General features: G+C 43.4%; 1 protein-coding gene across 1 annotated transcript in view; it reads left to right on the top strand.

Annotated features, from left to right (window-relative positions):
• CCDC80 (coiled-coil domain containing 80) overlaps positions 1–24,402 on the top strand; it is a 315,033-nt gene that overhangs the window by 99,423 nt on the left and 191,208 nt on the right. The gene's annotated exons all lie outside the window — the stretch shown is intronic.

Below are 24,402 nucleotides of genomic sequence, written 5' to 3'. Positions count from 1 at the left end.
GTTACAGCGGAGCGGGTTTTTATTTTATATGCGAAGTGTGTTCAAAGTGATGATATTAAAAATGTCTCTGGGATCCCCTGCTGAAAAAGTTTTATTCCTGGGGTCCTGGGACACAATAAAAACAGTACGGGATAATATGAAGGGGGATAACGAAGACCATTTTTCCCAGAGACATTTTTAATATCACCACTTTAAACACACTTCACATACAAAATCAAAAAATCCGCTCCGCTGTAACACAGGCCGTGAAGCACAGCTGGGTTGCATTTGGCAGCCCAGCTGGGAACCCAATGATGAAGCATGCCACCAACTAGGTTGGTGGGAGAGGGTTCTTCTTAAAAATCAATAGGCTTTTTCTGCATTCCAATACTTGAAATTGAGTCATCCTGGCACGAGGATTCATTAAGTGGATTCGTCCACGTTGACTATTAATTAGGGGAAAAGGACGTCCCCCATAGTCTTTCCTCACTCTCTTTTTGTTACTTCCAGCTTGGTTTTTACACCATGTGATGCGCAAACAATGTTTGAATTCGCACATGAGCTAGAAGCGGTTGATTATATATTCAGGACCAAAGCAAGTACGGAATTGTGTGGCTACTGCATTTTTCATGCAATTTTGGATTTGCCCTGTGATCCACCCGCTGCTGCATAAGTTGCTAATTTCACACAAAAAAAACATTTTGGGTCTTATTTACAAGTCCCTTGCGCAACCAGTGCGTCACTTTTAATATGGGAAAAAGTGACGAACCGGTGGTACAAGGGGCTTGTAAAGCTTGTAAATAAACCCCTTTATTTTTGCTTAAATAGTTCGAAGTTAAAATGCAGTACATATGAAGCAATACATGGAACTTTGCACAAAATTATTTGGACCTCTTACAATTGTTGCATTTGACAGATACCAATGAGAAGGAGTGTTTGCCTGTACAGCATTAGGGTCCCCAATATGAGGCACGGGAAAGGACTGCAGCATGAAAACAATTGTTACATATTTAAATGTAATTGAAGGGGGTGGAGATAATGATTCATTGTTTATCATAATATGTGTAAGTTTCAAATTTATTTTATTTATGATTAGGGAACTTGGAAGAAGCACACGTAAAATCACGAAATTTCATAAGCATAGATAAGATAAGATTCTAATTTACAATTGAATACACGTGCTAAAATATTCCACTCCATCATGAGATCTGAAAATCATGGAAGATATCCAAGGTACTAAAATCTTTCATTTAACAAAATTCCAACAATCAGCAACATGTTGTACAAAACAGAATATAAAGTGTATTTTCTGCAATCAGTGTAAATAATTAAGAAATATATATACAACATTAGCAAAAAATAATGTATATATCACAAACTTACAATAACACAATACAAATGACTAATACATAAAGAGGAACAAATGCCCACATAGGAAATACTATCAGCCTCTACAACATACAAATTAGTGCACTTTATTATAATTTTAGAAAACATTAAAAAAAGTTACACATTCTATTACAAAATATTTCATTTTGATGAGCATAAAGTGATTGTAGTACTGCTTATGCTGAGAGGATAGATAACTGCAAACATATTGGGCTCAGCCATTTCCGCAAACATAATAGCAAAGAGGAGCAAATGAATAAAACATGGTTAATATCTCGGAGACCATTTTTACACAAGTTACAGATTGCTGAGGAATCATACCATTTAGCTAGGAGGGGAGTTAAAGGAAGCATACCCTGCATCAGCAGTATTGAAAAATGACGGACTCCATGTGGCAGATTCCACGAAGTATAAGCCTGTGCTTTGTTTATCAAACAGGATGGTAGACCCTCTTTAAAATACAGGCCGTGGTTTAGAATTAAGGCTCCCTGTTTTCCGTTTTTACTGATTTTTACAGATAAATACAGACCGAAAATTTTAGTTTTTTTTGTCTGTATTTATTTTTAAATGTGGATAAAATGGAAATTGGGATGCTTTTCGAGTAATTCTAAACACTGTTTGCCATGACTGCCAGGCCAATAGATGTGTAGATTGATAGATTATGGGGTTAAAAAAGAAAGGAATGTTAGTAAAGAGGCTTTAACAGCAGTAGATATGCACATGGTTGATACTACAATTTGCATATTTTAAAAAAATGCACTGATTTATCTTCTGCGGGTATTCACAGCACTGAAACCTGACAGACATTCCAGCATGAGCGCAAATTTATCGGTTAAAGAAATGTGGAAATATACACATTTCTGCTTAATTTTTCCACAAAATCCAAAATAAATATGTATAAATTCAGATGAAATTAGCAAAAAATAAATTTGGATAAATCCAGACGGATATGGCAAAAAAATAAATACCATAAAACCGGGAGCCCTATTTAAAATACAAGCAGTGGTTACTTTGTAAAAAAAAAAGAAGAGTGGGGCTCTCATCAGGAGGCATCTTTAATCATCCCATTTCTCCTGTTAAGACTGCCTAACACAGAACCAACAAACCCTAAAGTGGGGAGGGGGTGTGGCGTAATGGCCAGAGCTGCCAACTTCAGAGTGGTGGAAACAGGTTTGAGTCTCGGTGTCAGCTCACCATCTTGTGATTCTGGGCAAATGCCTTAATCTCCCTAGGCCCACCAAAAATGAATATGTCCTTAACTGGTGCTCAAGCACTGGTGTTGATGATTAAGTGCTGGTGCTGAGCACCAGAAACCACTGGCTCAAATTAAAACCTGTCTTCTTGCATAGTGTTCAAGGACAGAACCACTGAAGAAGATTCACAAAAAGATAAGAGGATGTTTGAGTACTACATTGGATAAATCTGGAGGCTTTGCATACTAAACACAACATCAGTCAGAAACCAAGTCAAAGCTGTCCATTGTGGCGTACTTGAGCACACATCTCTAGCTCCAATAGACTCATAAAAGCAGACCATCAGAGAGAAGAAATGGGCCTGTGGGCACAGATTAATAATCTCACAGCAATGGGTGAACGATGATTAGTGCTCTCTTCATAGTCAAATCAAGTCTTAATCGATTAAAGTTAACGTTGAGATTAAATTGACAAGCATCGAGGAAGAGATACCTGGACGCAGGGTTGGACACACATTTTAATACATAAAAATGTTCCACTATTACTTAGAAACCACTCTGCGTTGGCCTTCCACCCGGTTGTTGTCTTAATCTCATATGGCACTTACTCGCAGTGCTTAATTTGAGCCAGTGATTTCTTGTGACAGTCTGCACAAGGTAGCGCTTTGTGGAAAAGGTGTAGATGAACAATTCAATATACATTAAAAATTACTATTACCTACCACCCAAGCCATTCTTATAGCTTTGAAGGCCTGGAATAGTCCAAATTGTCACACTTGTAGGAATGTGATGGTTAGCAGTTGTGTTGTTACTATTGTTGGCAGCAAGGCAGGGGCAATGTGTGTTGCAGTGGCGTAGCTGTGGGGTGGGGGGTGCGGACCGTCCTCAACGCGTGTCAGCGCGGCCGTTGCAGGGCAGCAAACGCAGGGACCGCCATGGGCGGCATAGTGCCTAGCTAGCCACTGGTGTTTTGCAAGCTGCAGTGGCATCCTTACGAGAGCCCTGGCACTTATTTTGTTACAAATTAAGCACTGCCTTGCAGGCAAAATCATGCCTCTTCATAGTTCTACACATCATAGGTCTTTCTTAATTCAAGTCAGTGGCAACAACAAGTTTATTGCCCATTGAAGGATGCAAGATGTGGGTGGACATCCCTTGATTCGAATTCAAGACTGGGAGCCAGGAGGTTGCATATTTCGACAGCATGATCCACCGATCAACCATATGGAAGGATAATGCAAGTTAAATGTGGAATTAGATTTCGGCTTCAAAATATCTAGATTATATAAGTAGAAATTAAAAATACAGGTCCCCAGTCACCGTGAGATAAGTTAACATGCAATGCGCTGGTGCAGCATCCGCAAACTTCCTATGTGTTTGTGTAAGAAACTGAATCAAGAGGCACTGATGTACCAATAAAATAATTCAAAGACAAAACCAGAGCCCCTCTATATACATCATAAAAGCCTCTTTTGTTTTTTTAAAGTCTCCACACTGAATGACCTGGGATTTCCGCATTTTGCTGAAAGTACGTGCCTTTGATATTTTTAATAGAAATAAACATGCAAACACAGCAGTTATGAAGTCTTGTCTGCAGCTTGTGGGAATTACTGTCTCGATTTTCTGCACAAGTCAAAGTTTAGAAAAGCAAAACAAACTTACAACTTCCCGTGAAATTCTCTCGCGCCCCTCACTTACCGAGCTTGACAGGTGTGCCCTCTCAGGATCCGTAGTGTGCAAGTCCCAGGAGGGGCGGATGAGGACAATGGCTAACTTAACCCGGAAGGCCATTTTACAAATGAATGTTACTATTTACTGTATGCTGCGCTTCCTGCCAGAACGACCTTTGGCAGTGTCATCCTCTCTCTAAACATATAGGGCACATTTCTACACATGTTGATGTCACATGTGTGGGGTGTCCGTGAAACTCTGAGAATATCCCGGCTACCGGTAGCCCAGCGAATACGTCATTCACAATAACCTCAGTTATCTGGTTTTGCCCATTCTAAAGAAGAGGGGTCACATTGTCCAGCTTTAGCAGCCAGAGATTGGCCCCAAATCATAATTGCCTAGGACACAAGGCACCAGGGTTTATGTTTAGTTCAGAAAGCCATCTATCACAGTTACCCCGATTTCCTTTACTTCAAATTCACAGCCTGTTATCCTTTTCGATTGCTTCGCTCTGATAAATCTGTGTGCGTGGTACTTCTTGAGAGAAAGAAAGTTTGGGTAGGAGGTTGAACGATCTAGCAGCTGGCCTTCGAAATACCATACCTGGAAAATCTCTGCAAATCAGGACCGTCTAGTGACCTTTTAAAGTGGTGAAAATTACAAAAAACAATTTGATGGACAGAATGTAGATCAATGTCTTACATTCACCCCAGTACAAGGATCTGGGCCTAAATCCATCGTTTTTTGCACTCCACACCACCCTGGGTCAGATAATGGCATTATGCAAATCAGCTCTGACCCTGTGCCCCATGGGAACAGTCCAGTCCGAACTACAACAGTCATATCTTTCCCAGACCGGAATCAAGCATCCGAGGACCGGACCGGTTTCGAGGTAACACCTCTCATCAGCCCGGCTAGCTTGACTCCAGTGGTGTGGAGGCTCTGGGACCCACGTCTGAGCTACCCCAGTACACTCAGGGAGAAAATTACAAAAAACAATTTGATGGACAGAATGTAGATCAATGTCTTACATTCACCCCAGTACAAGGATCTGGGCCTAAATCCATCTTTTTTTGCACTCCACACCACCCTGGGTCAGATAATGGCATTATGCAAATCAGCTCTGACCCTGTGCCCCATGGGAACAGTCCTGTCCGAACTACAACAGCCATATCTTTCCCAGACCGGAATCAAGCATCCGAGGACCGGACCGGTCTCGAGGTAACACCTCTCATCAGCCCGGCTAGCTTGACTCCAGTGGTGTGGAGGCTCTGGGACCCACGTCTGAGCTACCCCAGTACACTCAGGGAGAAAATTACAAAAAACAATTTGATGGACAGAATGTAGATCAATGTCTTACATTCACCCCAGTACAAGGATCTGGGCCTAAATCCATTGTTTTTTGCACTCCACACCACCCTGGGTCAGATAATGGCATTATGCAAATCAGCTCTGACCCTGTGCCCCATGGGAACAGTCCAGTCCAAACTACAACAGCCATATCTTTCCCAGACCGGAATCAAGCATCCGAGGACCGGACCGGTTTCGAGGTAACACCTCTCATCAGCCCGGCTAGCTTGACTCCAGTGGTGTGGAGGCTCTGGGATCCACGTCTGAGCTACCCCAGTACACTCAGGGAGAAAATTACAAAAAACAATTTGATGGACAGAATGTAGATCAATGTCTTACATTCACCCCAGTACAAGGATCTGGGCCTAAATCCATCGTTTTTTGCACTCCACACCACCCTGGGTCAGATAATGGCATTATGCAAATCAGCTCTGACCCTGAAACCGGTCCGGTCCTCGGATGCTTGATTCCGGTCTTGGGAAAGATATGGCTGTGTAGTTCGGACTGGACTGTTCCCATGGGGCACAGGGTCAGAGCTGATTTGCATAAAGCCATTATCTAACCCAGGGTGGTGTGGAGTGCAAAAAACGATGGATTTAGGCCCAGATCATTGTACTGGGGTGAATGTAAGACATTGATCTACATTCTGTCCATCAAATTGTTTTTTGTAATTTTCTCCCTGAGTGTACTGGGGTAGCTCAGACGTGGGTCCCAGAGCCTCCACACCACTGGAGTCAAGCTAGCCGGGCTGATGAGAGGTGTTACCTCGAAACCGGTCCGGTCCTCGGGTGCTTGATTCCGGTCTGGGAAAGATATGGCTGTGTAGTTTGGACTGGACTGTTCCCATGGGGCACAGGGTCAGAGCTGATTTGCATAAAGCCATTATCTAACCCAGGGTTGTGTGGAGTGCAAAAAACGATGGATTTAGGCCCAGATCATTGTACTGGGGTGAATGTAAGACATTGATCTACATTCTGTCCATCAAATTGTTTTTTGTAATTTTCTCCCTGAGTGTACTGGGGTAGCTCAGACGTGGGTCCCAGAGCCTCCACACCACTGGAGTCAAGCTAGCCGGGCTGATGAGAGGTGTTACCTCGAAATCGGTCCGGTCCTCGGATGCTTGATTCCGGTCTGGGAAAGATATGGCTGTGTAGTTCGGACTGGACTGTTCCCATGGGGCACAGGGTCAGAGCTGATTTGCATAAAGCCATTATCTAACCCAGGGTGGTGTGGAGTGCAAAAAACGATGGATTTAGGCCCAGATCATTGTACTGGGGTGAATGTAAGACATTGATCTACATTCTGTCCATCAAATAGTTTTTTGTAACTTTTAAAGTGGTGAGGCAAGCAACGTGCCTCACCACAAAAACATATTTTTCCTCGCTAATAAATCACATAGTGAAAGAAAAACGTCCCTGAAAAGTCCAAATAAAAACAACCCCTCCCTCCAAAATAAAACAGTAAAGCATTACACATTATACTAATGAATTAAAAATAAATTGTACTTACCGCGGGCTCCGCATCCTCCTCGCTGTCCTTCCGAACCATGTGGAATGAAGAAGCCCCCTAACCAATACAGATGCTGCTCTAATGCTGCATGGGAGCAGCTCTGGGATTGGATGGAGCTGGTTGGCCAAACGCTCCTTCAGGCCCTAGAGACCTGTGCTAAGTCTCATCTCTGCTGTCTAAGACATCTGGGTGGAAAGCTTCAAAGTGTGCATGTCACTTTGGCCAGCGCAAGACCCCTGGCCAAAGTGACATGTGCACTTTCAAGTGTGTGGCCACCACTACTCCAGTCCTCCTGCTGCCAGTCGGCCACAGAGGACAGTCTGGACACGCCCTCCTCTATCGGAGGCAGGCTGGCGAAGGCAGGCTGGCGGTTGTGGCGCACCTTGGTTAAAACTAAAATGGAAATTAAATCACTTCATTGGCATTTTATTTTGAACACTGAGTGGCTCACTGCTGGCAGGAGGTCGATGCTCCCCTGCTCTTGTAAAGAAACTGCTGCTGCTGCAAACTAACTAAATATTTAAAGTTCAGGAAACATCAAAGGTTTAGCTTTAGCCAATATAATTGCTTCTCAAACCTTCAGGGCATCGGTTGTTTTTACAAATAGCGTGAATAGAAACAGAATAGAATAGAATCTAAACCCAACTCTCTTCTTACCAACTATCTCTGGGCTTATGTATAGACTTCAAGATATCCTGCAGAAATATGTGAGAAATAAGTTCCAAGCAGCCTGATTCTGGCAGAGCTTCCACATAAAGGTCAAGCCTTTTCTGCAAGCCAACTACTTTGTCCCAACGTCGCTCATTGACCCAGGCCAGTCACTCTCACTGGCCTCACAAATACAGCCCTGGCTCAATGGGAGACCATCTTTCATGAGTGGTTTGTCTGATCAGAGGCCATTTGTAGTAAAATCTTGTCTTCCCTTGCCAGCCTGTATCAAATTTACAGCCTCTGCTCTAAAGACTAGGGTGCCTGACTACCGAGGAGAGAAACTGGCAACATTGAGCCATTTCTTCTGTACCTGGCACAACATCATAGTTCCATGCAGAACTACAAGCCACATAAGGAAAAGACGAACAACATACAGAACTAGAAGCCACATGGGGAAAAGATAAACTGACATACGGAACTAGAAGCCACGTAAGGAAAAGACAAAAGGACATACGGAACTAGAAGCCACACAACGAAAAGACAGACGGACAGTCCCGATTCCAGAGACACTGTCAGACTATGCATCACATACCTTCCAGCCTTAATATGACTATGTCTCCTTCCTCCAGCAGTTAGGTAAAGAGCAAATGTACTCTTAGCTTTAGAATCCACAACAGCTAAACCCCTACCTTCCAGCACCAATCAGCCGCAAGCACTCCCAGCCCACATGTAACCTATCTATGACTGTATTCTGAGATTTAAATAACAAACCCTACATATTCTCTGTAACAAAGGTCGGCAAGCTTTGCTATCCCTACCCTGTGTAATATTCTCAATTGCCAGTGCTTCATTTGAGACAGTGGTTACCTGTGAGAAGTACTGGCACTCATATTTGAAAATGAGAAATATTTTTTATCAGAAAGACAGACAAGAGGTAGTACAGTGTGAATGAAGGAGAAAGAGAAAGATGCAAAAACAGGGTCAAAGGAGAGAAGACAGGGTTGGAAAAGAAACTGCATGGGTGAGCTAAAGGGACAGGGAGTGCACTGCACTGAATGAACAGTCATGATGTGCAATCAGGACTCGAAAATCTTGGGTCTCAGCACCCTCAACTTATGGAAGCATCAGTTTCTGAACAAAGCTTTGGGTCCGGTACCTATTCATTTACAAAGTAAATGCTGTCAATTGCCCTACCTGGCTCGTTTTTTTTTTTTAAAACAGATTTTATTGATTGCATAGTAAGCATATATTCTGCAATGCTCTGTCACCCAGAGTCAACCACCATCATCATTGAACAAATCACAAATGCAGTCGTTTCTTTTTCCTGGCTCGGTTTTGGCTGTACAAACAAACTCCAATAAGTAAATAAGCACATTTAAAACCCTCAGCCGTTCATCAACTATTTTGACTGAAAAACATGTGTACTCGTTACTCTTTTCAGTTATATGGAAATGTTAGCATGAACCATTGCAAGTTCTAGTCTAGATTATTGTAATAGGTTTTATGATAAAGTATCCTATTAACTGTAGGGTATCAAAATAGAGACTATTTTTCCACTCTAAGAAAGTCTCTTCACAGACAGAGCCAGAACGACGCTAAAATCAGTGCTGCCACAGAGCCCCTTCTTAAAATAACAAACATTGGCATAGCCAATAGGTCTCGCCTTTGGGACATTATAAGTGTTTAGCCATGCAACAGTTGATGTTGTACCAAGGACATTGTGCTGCATAATTAAATACTTATAAGGTACCACAGGCGAGACCTATTGGCTATGCCAATGCTTGTTTTAAAACTTGGAAACACTTAAAACCGCATAAGTATCTTCCTATGCACACCTATCCTTCAGCCCCGAAGATGCATAAACTAAAGTCGCTGGCAAAAGGTCCCCTCCTAAGCAACGCTTGCGTGCTGCGTAGGCAAGACCTAAAAACGGGCTTCAAAGTGCAAAATCGGAAAATATAAAGTGCCTCACGGAAACAGTTTTCCAATTTCTCTTTCATAAAAAGCAGCAATCATATTTTTTGTTTTCATAAAATGATGTGTATGCAGTATCTCTCATTTTTACATCTTACACCACAGCCTGTCGCCATCGGGCTGGTCACTCTGGGCGTCAGGATGACTCGTTCTTTCATAAAACCCAGCTATAAAGTCACAGGGGCAAGTCGGGTGTTTACATTCCCGACAGACAAGGCACAGGTTTGACTCGTGTGTAAAATCAACAGGCGGCTCTTGTCAGTGGACGACCGTCCCACAGCATCCCGTGTCTCAAGACCTTGTTCCCGGTGCTAGTTCAGCGGGGCTCCCGGACTGACGTGCAGCTCCCGACTCCTCGCCTTAAGATGGTGCCCTGCACAGAGGTGGCTCGGCCCGGAGGGGACGGAGAGCACCTGGCCTCAGTCAGGTGGTGCAACATTTGAGACGAGTGCACAAGCCGGCAGAGCAGCCCACAATCGCACAATGGGAGGGGCTGTGTTTCGGAACAGCGCAGAGCACTCGCCTACCTGGACTCCATAGCTCTGCCTCAGTCGCGAAAAACCAGGAAGTAAAAACGACAACACCCTTGAGCGTGAGAGTCGGATTCAGAACACTGCATTTCTCGTTGCAGCTGTAGTAAAGTGTCAGGAAATGTTTGCTAATAGGGACCAGACACACACAGCATTTCCCTTGTGGGAGCAAGCAGCAGCACCATCTGTTTTGAACATAATGAAAAACAGATGGCCCCCTGCTCGCTCCCGCAAGGAAAACGCCAAACGTGCACGAGTTGCAATACAAAGCAATGAAAAACGTGCACGTGTTTAACCAAAAGTCGTGCGCTGCATAGGCGAGACCTAAAAACAGTAGGTAAAGAGCGATAAGGTGCTGGCTACTATAGTTTTGAATTTGTTGCATTCTAACTGAGACATATCTCTTGCATCTCTCTCTGCACTGCTTAATGGGGCTTAGCTCCTCAGTTTTGCTCTATAGCAAGTTTCCCTAGGCTCTCCCAGGTGTGTCTCAAACTCCTACTCATCTGAACCTTTGCTACCATTTAAGCCCACCCTACCGGCTCAACTGGTGAACACCCTCACTTGTGTCAGTTGTATTACCTGCATAGGAGGACACAGCATTAAAGGGCAACGTTACAGCCTCAGTTTGTTTGCATTAAAAGTTATGTAAGGAAGTCTGGAATGGTGTCAGTAACTGTTACTGTCATGAGCTAGGGCATAAGAAGGGAGATGACACATGCCCCAGAAAGTCACACACTGGTGGGCACTGTATAGAGTGGGCTAGTGTAGTGTTAAGAGGAGGTTATTCCTGGAGGAAATGGTAGAACTTGCCCTAGTGTCCCTTTGTTGGAAGGTGAACCCTGGAGGTAAACTGGTGATCCTAAAGAGTTCCTGGAAGCAATGGTGGCTGGCTAGTACCAAGGGTGGTGGGGTGAGGGCAGGGCACAAAAATATATATATATATATTCACTTACCTCTGCAGCGCAACATCCTCCTCCCTCAAGTGTCTTCCAGAACGCTCCAGTTGCAGGAAAATGCACTACACAATCCTGGCGCTGTTTTCACAGCATGAAAGCAGCATCAGGATTGGATAGAGCAGGCTCACCCAGCACTCCTAAGAGCACTGCAGGCCGGTGCTTTCACTAACCCAGCTGTCTAAGACAGCTAGGTAGAGAACTTTAAAATGTGCATGTCTTGCTTGCTGTCCCAAGACAGCCGGCCAGACTTGCGCATTTTAAAGCACACTTCTCCCTGCTGTTGGCCCTGCTCTGTCCTGACACTTAGTTCAGGACGGGTTGCTGAAAAATAAAACAGTAAAAAAATAAACTTTATTACCATTTTATTTTTCAGCTCCGGGGCTGTGGGGCAACGCTCCTCCGCTCAAATGGAGGAGCCGCCCCTGCCAGGAAGTGCTTCCATAGGTTAATGATGAATGGGGTCTATGAACCGGCCACTGTGAAGGGGGATATTAATGCCAGCTGGATGCTGGTGGCAGAAAGGCGAGTCTCCCCAGAACATTACCTACAGGTGAGTATGCTTCCTTTTCACGCATGTCTTCACTCCTCATGCAATTACAACACAGTTGTTACAACGACTGCGTTGTAACAACGCATACCATTACCCCGCAAGTCGGAACAAAGACTTGCGTAGGGGGGCGCTGAATGTTGGAATAGTATAATTTACTGTCCCAACTCCAGTCCAACACCTTCTCCCCCCTCAGCAAGTCGTTGTTTTGACTTGCGGGGTAATGGTATGCGTTGCTACAACGCGGTCATTGTAACAACCGCATTGTAATTGCATGAGGGGTGACAGATTCATTGTGAGGGCTGTGCACCCCTACAGGATGGCAATCAGAACAGGGTTCAGACTAGTCCAGGGCAAAAACTCTACATGGGACATATTACACCAGATCAAGTAGGTTTGCCATGGGTAGGTATGCAATAGATATATGCCTAAGGGGGTTTTGCTCAGCGGGGCACACTTAACACACTATGGGAATGCCCAAAGAATGTCTATTCTGGGAGGGTGTCCAGCAGAGGTTGTCACATGCCCTGGGGGGAAAGTTAGAGCCTTAACACATGCGTAGTTATGCTCAGAATCTGGGGGGAACAAATGCTAGGTAGATATGCACTTCTTTTCTGTAAGGTAGCCCTAATGGTTGAGAGACACTAGAGGTGGGGCAGTGCCACTACCCCAACAGTAGAAAGTTGGGACGCCAACATGGACTGGTGCATGCGTACAGAAGAACAGATGTACATAGCTTGTGCATGTCCTTGCAAATTCATCAAAGTATGGGACCCATGGAAGGGTCTTGGAGACGAAATGTCATAAAGAGCCACATTTGGTTCAGTGGGATATGCTGTCTGACAAGGTGGGAGGAAAGATGGAAGGAAAGGACAAATCTGGGGCAACAAAGGTGGCAAAGGAACTTGCGAGTAAATGGGATGGCATCCTGTGAGATGTAATCTAACGTAATGTTGCTATGTGTACTCCGCAAAAGATTGCTGGATATGTGTAGCTGTCCAAGGGAGAGGTCTGTAAGCTAAGTATTATCAATGGGGAGTATGACCGCCCCATGATTATGGTGTCCTTAGATGGGGGGGAGATAGCTGCCCAGTGGACGGTAGCTCTGTGACTGTGCTTTCCCATAGACAGTATCCTTGGCAGTGGCAGGAAAAGATCAGCAAGGGCGCTGTCTGAAATGCCTTGAAAACACCAGTTTATGAGGGTGTTGTCCCTAAATGGACAGTACATAGGCCCCAGAGATGAGCGCAGAGTGATATGTGGATATTATCCACAGCGGGAGGAAATGCAGGCCAGGGTTTACCTGCTCTAACAGGAGAGGATCCCAAGTCTGGCGTGGTGAAGCCACTTTCGGCCAGGAAATGGTGCTTACACTATAAGATTGACAAGAGCCAGGGACCCTGGACCAGGTAGACCCCTGCATGAAACAGATAAAGTGTGTCACCCTTGATGTGGCTGTGTGTCTACCTTATGAGTCTAGGACTACTAGGCACATGTTAATTCTTGGGGTACAGACTCTCGGCTGATATGCCAGTCTCAGTCTGTGACCCCTGAGATGGAGGAAGTAAGAGTGGAAGAAGGGTGACTGCAGCCCTGAGGTTATACAATGTCCCCTCTAATAATATTTGTGGTGTGGAGTAACTGTACGTTTGTGGTTGTGCTCTTCTCCACTGTGTACGCAATCAATAGCAGTGCAGAGCCATTAAGCAAGCAATGTTGGGTACCTCCTGTTCCCTGGCTCAAAATAAGAGAAGCAGTGTTTGTATGGACCAGATGCTAAAGACAGGGTGGGACAGAGTGTGACAGAGTGTGACATGACCAGGGTGGGACTTGCGAAGTCTGTGACATAACTACATGGGGTAAAAAAAGGGTTAAAAAAAACCTGGTGTTTATTTGATGTAGCCTTGCATTGAGGGGACAACACATGCCACCCTGAACTCGACTGAGTTTCCATGATTGATGAACATCCTAGCCCTCCTCTTCACATAATGATGCTAATGTTGCTGGTCCTCACTGAAATGTATTCCATTCATCACAAACACTTTAAAATGTTTCAGTAACACCACAACACTGTCTTCTAAACAATGACACAAAGAGACATAAACTTGCACCTAGGCATTCAGTGATACTTTTTCTGAACGCAATTAACAATTTGTATGCTCTTTATTACATTACATGAAGAGTTTATACCAATGGCGGCTTCTCCACTAAGGCAGAGGAGCGTTGCGCCACTGCTTTTCGCAGTGTAAATAAAGGAAAAATAACTCAATGAACCTACCTAGGCGTCCAGTCCCCATCTGAGTGCAGAACCACGGCGCCCAGACCACCCAGCGTTGTGATTGGCTTAAGGGAGCCTGGATGCTTCCTTTTCCGGCTGGAGAGGAGGGACGATGAGAAGGACAACGAGGAGAGAAGCAGTGAGGAGGTAAGTATCATTTACTCCATGCCCCCACCCCCTGCCCCAAATCGTGCCAGCCGCCATTGGTTTTTACAAAGTATAGTTCATAGTAATTTGTGCAACGCTGTGACCAAATAGTTTTAACATTTGTCAAGAGGTTGATGACTACGCCACATAGAGATCTCAGAGATTGTACTGAACCTTTCCTTGAGAAATATGTTTGTTATTCTGTGGTTCACAATCTTTTGAATGCTTGGAGCTTGGTGTCTGCATAGAGTATAGAGTTTTAATTTTGGTGTAGTTAAAGCAACATTGACATGAAGCGCCATAACTAAATTATTTCTGGATTCTGTTGCGAGGCCCAACACTACAAGCTGATATGATTTGATTGATTTGATTTGATTTATACATTTATAAAGAGCACACATGCCCAAGGGCGTCTTGGCGCTACAGACAGGTGAGCAATGTAAGGTTACCAGTATGGTGTAAATATCATGTTAGTTGGAAAAGAGACACATTTTTAGCGCCTTTCTGAATGATAGCAGCGTAGGGCTGCACTTTTTAGCGAATGGTAGTAAGTTCCAAGTTTTTCCTGTCCCTAACAGAAATTTTCCTTCGCCCCAGCGTGCTTTCTTGAACTTGGGTGTTTGCAGGAGTTTGCTGTGTGCAGATCTTAGACAAATAGATGGCGCATACCATTTCAAAAGATTACTCAGGAATTGAGGCCCGGCGCTATGTAGTGCCTTGAAGGCTAGGCATTGGGACTTAAACTTAATCCTCTTGTCCACTGGGAGCCAGTGAAGGGTACTTAAACCGTGGGAGACTGGCCGGAACCTAGGGATATCCAATACTAATCTGGCTGCCACGTTTTGTAGCTGCTGCAGCCTGTGTAGATGCAGGAATTGGATCCCCATGTACACGGCTTTGCCGTAGTCCAACCTTGACAAGGCTAATGCTGTAACCAGTGTTTTATGTAATTGGGTGGGATGAAAGTACAGATTTTCCTGATCATTTTTAGGATGAACCAAATGGTTGAGGAGAGGGTATTGGTCTGATTCTTGAAAGTCACCTTGTCGTCAAAGATGAATCCAAGATTTTTAACCTTAGGCACTGGGCCTGGGCAGTTGCCCAGGCTGGCAGGCCACCATCTAGGTGACCAGAAGGATGAATCAGAGCCTACTAGCAAGACCTCCGTATTTTCGCCATTAAGTTTTAGGCAGTTGGAACGCATCCATAGGTTTACCTGTGTCATGCAGCTGTTGAAACAGTCAGCTGTCTCCTCAATGTTGCTTGAGACTGACACCACTAACTGGGTGTCCTCGGCATAAGAGACCACGGAGAACCCAACTGCCTAATGATAGAGGCCAGTGGGGCCACATATACATTAAAGGGTGTGGGGCTCAAGGATGAGCCCTGTGGCACACCACAAGGAAGTTTAAAGACTCAGAGGAAGAGGCCCCGGATTCTACTGAAAAGGTCCTATCGGCAAGAAAAGATGTCAACAGCGTAAGAGCGGTGCCTCTGATCCCTAGCTCAGATAGCCTGATGGCTAATATTTCTGTGCATGTTACCCTGCTATATAAGAGTAGAGTGCCTAAGCACCCCCCTATAAACATTGTTAAATTGTCTTACCCTTGATTGACATATTTAACTTCACTCAAACTCCCAAGCATATAATATAGAAAATGTGCCCAAGGCCTGGAAGTTAAATATCACCTATTGACTGTAACACCTATGGTGTCATCCACAGAGAGGGCCTCTAAAATCTGGCTTCAGGGCTATCATGAATAGTCTAACTGCAGCAGCCTAAAAAACGTCTGTAAAACCTGACAAAATAAGTCTTTTTGACAGGTGACAAAACCTACTTTTCAATATAAGTCTCCTCTAAGTGCGCTTTGTTACTCATAAGGTAGGGTGCCTGATATTTAAAAGTGGAACTTGTGCAAAATTGAAGATTGTATGTTTCTCCAGTGACTAGCCCCTAAAAGCTGTTTTCAGGCAGTGGCTGGGTCCTAGAAAATGTCAAAGTACAGATTACAAGCTTTAATCTGTAATTTAAGACAGGAAACAACTAAATGGTAATTTTAGGACTGTTTGCATTTTATTAAAAGTCTAATTTGTTGTTGACATTTGATTTATAATAAATATTAAGAAAAAGTAACTTTTAGAAGGTTACATTTTCCCTGCCTGAAGCTACTGGAGACTTATTTGAATCTGCCTGCTAGCAGCTGCCCAGCAAGTGTGTGACTTAATGAAGAATGAACACTGCTTCCAGATCAGAACAATAGCTGAGGCCTGGTGAAAGGATGGGCTGGGTGTGAGACATTTGACTCATATCAGCCCAGGAAGGACAGTTGGGGTGGGCCCAGGAACTTCATTAACTTAAAAGTGACAGAGGTGAGGTTTGCCCATTCATAATTCCTAGTTTAGTGTTGGAAGAGACCTAAAGAATGTAAAGCCTTTATCCCTAAGGCCTGGGGTGGCATTGAAACGAGTGAGAGGAAAGCTACCCCTAGGCCTGGTCAGGAGTGCACTCAGGGGAGGGGATTGCTCTGACAAGTTAGTGTCATTATTGTTGAAGTGGGCAACCACCCACCTCAAATAATATTCCTCTTTTTTGCATTTAGCAATTGGGAGTATTTTAACTTGTGCTCTATTCAGTCCATTGTGCTGTATATGTATAAAAAGGAAATAAGGAACATAATAAATGCACACATTTTTATTCACATAAATATAAAAAATTACATTGTTATATTTTTATGGAAAATCACTTAAAAACATGTATTATGAGTTTCTTGTATGTCTGTGGTATTTCCTATTGGTATTAAAACAAATTAAAATCTAAGGATATATTTTCAGCTTCATGTTTTCATGTTTTTGTATGCAAATAGAAATAGGTACACCTAAATGTTCTGGTTTAAGACTATTTTATCAGAAAACAATCATGTGTTGTTCCTCTGTCAGGTAGAGCAAAGCTGACCTCAGGAAGCTTTTCTGTGACTGGTCGTCATAACACTAGTCCCCACATCTTTCTGCACTATTTTATAAGTTGCGTACAGTTTATAAAAAAACACTTTGGCAATTAAAAGAAGGCTGATGTTTAAAATTACTATGATATAACCCTTTGGGAGAAGTGATCATAAAGAAAGGGAAAACATTAGGCCAGGAATTTGTGTTTTCAAAAAAGTCGTCATGGGGCTGACTCACAAAGACAAGCCATAATAGCCAGACATCTGTACTTCAAAGGTTTCCTACTACATTCTGCACTGATGAGCAACTTTGAAGGACTTGACAGCAATACCCAATACAGTCATGAAAATGTACATAAAACTAAAGATTCTATCAGCTGTCCTTCTGTTTAAACCTCTTACTCATCAAGATGGTGTATCGCATGGACATTCCGCAGGCATAAGTACAGTAGATCTCTGCAATTTTGCGCCTGGAGCAGCCCCTTACTCTAGACCCTCTTGCATTTTGGGTTGTTCATATTCCTGTCAAACCCATCAAGCATTCTGGAAACACATATACTACAACCATTTTTGGAGTATTTTTATGTTTGTTTCCAGGAAGGGTATGTTTGTGAATACCCACAAAAAAGACAAACAGTTGATTTTGAAACGTCTTGCAGGCACTGTTTGCTTCCTGTCAATTGGGGAGTCTTATAAAACTGGTGAACTGGATCTTGTTTTCTCACCCTTCCACCTGTGTTGCCATCCCCACTGATTGACCCCACGCAGGGTCAATTTAGTAAATAGAGGCCCAGGGTCCCCTTGGTACAATGACTCTTTAAGGGAGAAGAAGAGAGCTTTACGCAAGACGGAGAGAGCTTGGCGCAGAGCCTACGATACTAAGGCGAGAAGTCTCTACATGCTAGAATTAGCGAACTATAAACGAGCAATAATAGCTAGGAAGGCGGATTTCTATGAGGAAAGGATCATCACAGCCAAAGAACCTCAAAAAGAAATCTTTCGAGTCCTAAATGAACTCAGGAAAGTAAAAGAACAAAGGCCGGAGTTCACTTTAGAGGACTGTCAGAGGTTTCAGAACTTCTTCACTAGCAAAATTAAAGACCTTATTTCGGAAATTGCCTGCACTCCCATGCATGCCTGCCCCCCACAGACCACGTCGGCTAAGAAGCTGGTTGACAGACCTCTGGACATTCTTCCTCCCATCACGAAAGAGGAACTGTCCCTGCTTATGGGGAGAGTTAAGTCCGGCTCCCAGGCTGATCCCTGTCCCCCTGAAGTATTCAAACTGGCCATGCCAGGAATAGAAGAGGAGGTTTTGACTCTCTTGAACTCATCCTTAGCATTAGGCAAGGTTCCCACAGCCTTTAAGGAGGCAAGGTTGATCCCTCTGCTAAAAAAAACTGGGGCAGATGTGAAATGCCTAAAAAACTTCAGGCCTATTTCCCAGATCCCTTTCCTTGCCAAAGTGCTGGAACAGCATGTTCTGTCCGATCTTTCTGACCATCTAGAAAGGAACGGTCTGTTGGAACCAAATCAATCGGGGTTCCGTGCGAATCATAGCACGGAACTGGTCATGCTGTCTATCGTGGATGAGCTCAGGAATAGGGCAGATAAGAAGATACCTGGTGCCCTGGTGTTGTTAGACCTCTCCGCGGCGTTTGACACCGTGTGTCATAAACAACTTCTGTCGCGGTTGAGGGATTTCGACATCCAGGGCACAGCCCACGCCTGGTTTGCTTCTTTCCTACAAGGGAGGACACAAAGAGTTCAGCTGGGAGAATTGCTCTCTACTGCAACACCAATTTCCTGTGGAGTGCCACAGGGGTCGGCCTTGTCGCCCCTGTTATTCAATATATATCTCCAACCATTGATTTCACTCCTTAATCAAATGGATTGTCAGGTATATAACTACGCTGACGACACCCAAATCATTATCTAAATGGATAATGCCCCTGGGGCGTCAGCAAATCTGCAAACTATTCTTAAGCATACAGCTAATTGGATGTCGCTGAACTCCTTAAAAATCAACCCGGACAAGACGGAGGTTTTACCTATTACCATCGCTGGCAATCCATGGCACGACGGGTTCTGGCCTAGGGAACTTGGGCCGCCCCCGGAGCTGGCAGTGGCAGTAAAAAGCCTAGGCATCCATGTGGATGATAAACTATCCATGCGGAAGCAAGTCACCACGGTGGTAGGAACCTGTGTTGGACGGCTCCGTCAACTTAGAAAAATTGCGCCACTATTGTCCTATTCCACCTTGAGACGGGCGGTGTCCGCAATGATATTAGCAAGGTTGGACTACGGCAATTCGCTTTATTTAGGATTGCCCCAAAAACTCTTGGACAAACTTCAGGTGGTGATGAATGATGCCGCTAGGCTTATTCATAAGAAACCCAGGAGCACGCATGTGTCCCCACTTATACGCGAGCTGCACTGGCTCCCAGTAAGGCAGAGGGTGCTCTTCAAAGGGTTATGTATTGCACATAAATCGCTCTATGGCAAGGCGCCAAGATACATTAAGACCCATACAAACCGGGTAGGGTGCTAAGATCTGCTGAAGCAACCCTTCTTACCCAACCACGTTTCAGATTGGCGACAGTGGGTGGTCGTGCCATCTCTAATACCCTCCCAGCAGTCTGGAATACTCTATCGGCGGATCTGCGTAAGGAACCTAATCTGCTGTCCTTCCGGAAGAAGTTGAAAACTGTTCTTTTCCAGAAGGCCTGGGGTGGGCTATAACTCCTGGGAAGGGCCCTTTCAGGATTTCTGCTGTGCTTACCGGACAAGCGCTTAGAGACCCCTGGGTTATAACGCGTTATATAAATCGATTAAAATAAAGAAATAAAAATAAATTTCTGCATAGATTGGCCCGTTCGTTGTGTTGTAAGTCGGGACCTTAACATTCCCTTTTAATCTGTGCTATTGTAAGTTTCTCTCTTGTAAATTCTCCCTTGGACTTGTGCAGCCTCCATGTGGCAGGATGTGCTCCTTTTCACTGTAATATATAACAAAAGAAGGTACCTGGGTATGTATTTCACCGCTATTTATTTTTTGCGGAGAAGAAACATTGACCATTAGGTTCATATGTTCCTGGTATATGATTTACATTTTTTTCATGATACATATTTATAGTGGACAATCATTTCATGCCTGAGAAACGATACAATTCACATACAAGATTTATTATTTTGATACATCTACCATGTGAATATACAAATAACACAATACGAGAATTTAACAAAAACTAAATAAATTAAACAAAGTGCACAAAATTACACCAGCAAAGCACAATCATTGAAATATCCCCATTTGACAATTCAATAGGCGATTTTTGGAGAATCTTAAGACACATGGGAAATGTGTCTTAACTCCTACGGGATGTAAAGCACTCAATGAATCCCAAGAGATGGAACTCCATTCGTGATCGCTTCAGATGCCCACAGAAGTTGCCTAAGTACAAAAATTGTCGGTGCAATGGAAAGATCCAATTTCTTATGGTGTGTTTTTAGCTTGCAAATGTTATTTGCTCCCAAGTAAAATCTGCCATTCTCATGGAATTTTCTTGTGTTCAATTATGGGCATTTATATTGTTGTCCCACTTGTGAAAGTTGATCAACTCACAAAAATGTGCAACACTGTAAACATTTACAGGTAGATTCCTCCCTGGGATTTTGTATAAATCTGCTTCTGCAAGGGCAGTAGGTAATGCACTTTCGGGGTGGGGATGGACCAGAAATTGATGGGGTTCTAAAGAAAGACATTTTTAAATTGAAAAATATTTTTTCCACGTGGAGAGACAAACAAGGAGCAAATCCACTTTGACGCGCACTGCGATTTGCTGACATATATATCTATCATATTTGCATTTACATAAGTATGCATGCGAGTACTTCTGAGAATCTGTAAATGTTACAAAATCCCAGGATTAGTCCTGGAATCTTAAAGAATTTATAAAATATTAAAAATGTACAATAAATGTATGCATAAGTGAATGTGAGTACATTTCTGAGTTTCCAGCTACGTTTTGTGAGGCAGGCCTTAATTAAGGACATTTGCAAACAATACAAAACAAGTATTGGCTAAGCCAGTAGGTCTCGCCTTTGAAATCTATTGATTTTGCCAATGGGTTTTCGTGATACTATGCCCAATGGCTAAAGAAAAAGTTAAAAGAAAAATGCTCTACAGCTGGATCACTTTGTAGGTGAGAGCAAGTGAGCGCCTACAAAATGACCTATTTTTCTTTTTATTCACTGATCTGAGATGGATCAGTACATTTTAAAAAACTTACAAGGACACGTTTTTAAAAAAGTGTTTAAACAGAACAGCGGACGAGCGGGATGACCAATAAGAGGGGCAGGAACGGCAGCTGGGTAAAGCAACATGAAAGAAGGACAGGCGAGTTGGGAAAGCAACTTTAAAAACAGTAACATAGTTGGCTGATGGTGAAGTTACAATACTAGTGAGGGGAATGACACAGAATCAAGCCGGAAGCAACTGACAGAGAACAAGATGGTGAGAGACCAATATGGAGCATGGTTAGGGGATAAAAGCAAAAGAGCGAACGAGCACATGCTGCGCGGAGTGAGGGGTACAAGAGTAAATGGGAGAGAAATTAGCCGAAGAAGATGGGTGGAGTGTGGGTGGAGATGAATGTGTTCTTAACTGGTGCTCATGAAAAGCTCACCAAAAACCACAGGCTCAAATTAAGCAGTGGGTACCCAACATCAAAAGAAAAGGGCAGGACGGTGCTGTATCTATGAGTTACGGCACATTCCTGTCCTCTGTTACTGCACTGACACTCAAATGGCTGCCATGAGTCCACTCTGTATGGATGATTGTTTTTATGCGAGAAAGGACACCTTCCGGCACAAAAACAATGAATAGAGGCTATTTCATCCATCTATGTGTGCTTACCTTGGAGTTCCATGGCTTTATAAAGGAACTCAGCCTGTGACTTCATTCCCCTATATGGACACAGAACTCCTCATTGACTTGCAATATTCTTATAATGTATGGCAAAGGGTACTCTATCCCAAATGAACTCTAAATTCAATTCAGATAGGATGTGTTTAGGGTGTGAACTTGTGTGAGGCAATCAGTGTCAGCTTGGGTCACAGGTGCAGCTCGAGTGACATCATATGACATTTCACCCATGACGTTACAGGACATGACCTTTGACCCGCAATGGCAGCCAAGCGAGAGGCTTTTATGAGGCTCTGGTTGTTTAAAAATGTAAAGCTTACAAATGTTGATAGATAGTAAACAATAACAAACACGAACAACCAGCTACTTATACCAACAAATTTTAAGTGTATACTTAAGTCTAAAAGATCTTTAGTCAAGAGTTTTTATTACAGGTAATGTGAAACTATTCACTGGAGATGCAGATAGGAGCATAGTTATACATGAAAAGAACAAATTATTCCATGTGGTCAATGGCGGTCGCTGTAAAATTTACGTGGCAGGGGGTGATTAGGGAAATAATAATAAAAATAAAAAAACGTACGTGTCCTGCCTCCGACCCTGCCTTGGTGCTCCTCTTCTCTCCTGCTCCTAATGGTGTCCCGTCAGTCCCTGGGTCACCAGCACAGGTTCCCCGTCCAATTCCGGCATTGCGCTCAATAGCAGGAGAGCAGTGCCAGGATTTTGTCTTAGCAGCCTGGTTTGCCGCTCAGACAGTGCCTAGGAGTCTGTGCTGCTTCTCCAACATGGCTGTGTAATATTGCTGGCCTTGAGAAACCTAAGTGTGTATGTCTGTTTAGCAGGCCTAAGACGGCCGGCCAAACCGACATGAGCACTTTACAGTGCAACAACCACTCCTCCTTCCTGCCATGGCATGGGGTAGAGTAGGTCTGGGGGGATAAGGACAGGTGGGGCCCGAACCATACACTTTCTTCACTCGGGCTGGAGTTAATCGTCGTTCTAATGGCCACTTAAATGGTAGCCTGTCTGCAATGCACTTGCAGGTGGTCATAATCTCAGTCTTGGACGCTATTTTTAAAAATCCATTGTAAAGTTTATGGGCCAGTATAGTATTTCAGAACTATTCCATACTTCTATTTCCATTAGTAAAAACATAAACAGAATTGTACTTAACCTTGCCTGTAGAGCAAGGTTAGTTGCAATTAAATGAAGATCTTTAGCACGTGAAATACATCAGTGAAACATTTTTGGAAAGCAATTCACCAAGGCTAGAACGTCTAAATGCCATATTAATGCCAGCCACGTAGTGTCAACAGTAAACTCTAATAGGTCACCTGCTATCTCCAAGTAGTCTTATGTAAGTACAGGTAAAATGAGTCTAATTTAATATAATTCTTTTTGCCTCCAGGAAAAAGATCCACTTGTTTTGACAACTCTCTAATTTATAAACAAACCATACTTAGTTAAGAAATGACTTTATTTTGTCCATTGATCCTATATCTCCTGTATCTCCATAGCACCAGTCTAGCGGTGTGCGAAAAGTGCCTCAGCACTCTGTATGTATGTACCTATGTATTTACTGCGATTTCTATTTTGAAAGCGTATGTACAGAGTAGCAAAGGGCTGTACAAAGACAAAAGTAAATGGCAGGAAGATGTTTGATAAAATAAAGTCAAAAAAGGAACAGATCAATGTTTTAAATATCTCAGCAGAATATGGAGTTTTACCATTGTTTCATATTGACCTATCTTTAGTACGCTATCAACAGTTTAAAACTACTGTCATTGGTTGGGAAGCATCCTGTGCCTGGAGGCAGACGTGATGATATGGTGGGGTATAATAAGGTACTCAAATTTGAAATCAACGAGCTATGGTGCTATATTTTTCTTTCTGGGTACTGCTTAATTTGAAAAAAACATAACTGTATGGTTCCAAAGTCTCTCTTAGAAGTCTTCCTCTAATACTGTCGCAGGTAGCGAAATACCACTGTTGACTAGTCTTTATTCCATCCCATATATCTTCCATTCCCCTCCCTACACTATTTATGTCAATCTTGCAAGTTCTTTGTCACCACTGTCTCCCTACTTTCCCTTTCCCCTTCTTTCTGCCTTTTCTGCCTTTTCCTCTCTTGCAGTAGGTCAAAGTCTAATCAACAAAATTATGGGTCTGATTTAAAGTTTGTCTGGGGCCCTCTGTCACAGATATGAAGGCTATGGTGTCCACCTTATTACAAGTTTATTATATCCTGTAGCACTTGTAATAAGGCAAAAGGGATAAACACCACCATTTGAGATGAAGTACCCATCCACCATACTCTAAATGAGTCCCTCAGTCTGTGTCTCCAAACTGAGTGGCAGG

Source organism: Lissotriton vulgaris, chromosome 8, assembly GCF_964263255.1.
Source record: "Lissotriton vulgaris chromosome 8, aLisVul1.2, whole genome shotgun sequence".
NCBI lineage: Eukaryota > Metazoa > Chordata > Amphibia > Caudata > Salamandridae > Lissotriton > Lissotriton vulgaris.
The sequence above is the reverse complement of the archived record's forward strand: the minus strand, read 5'-3'. Positions and strand labels throughout refer to the sequence as shown.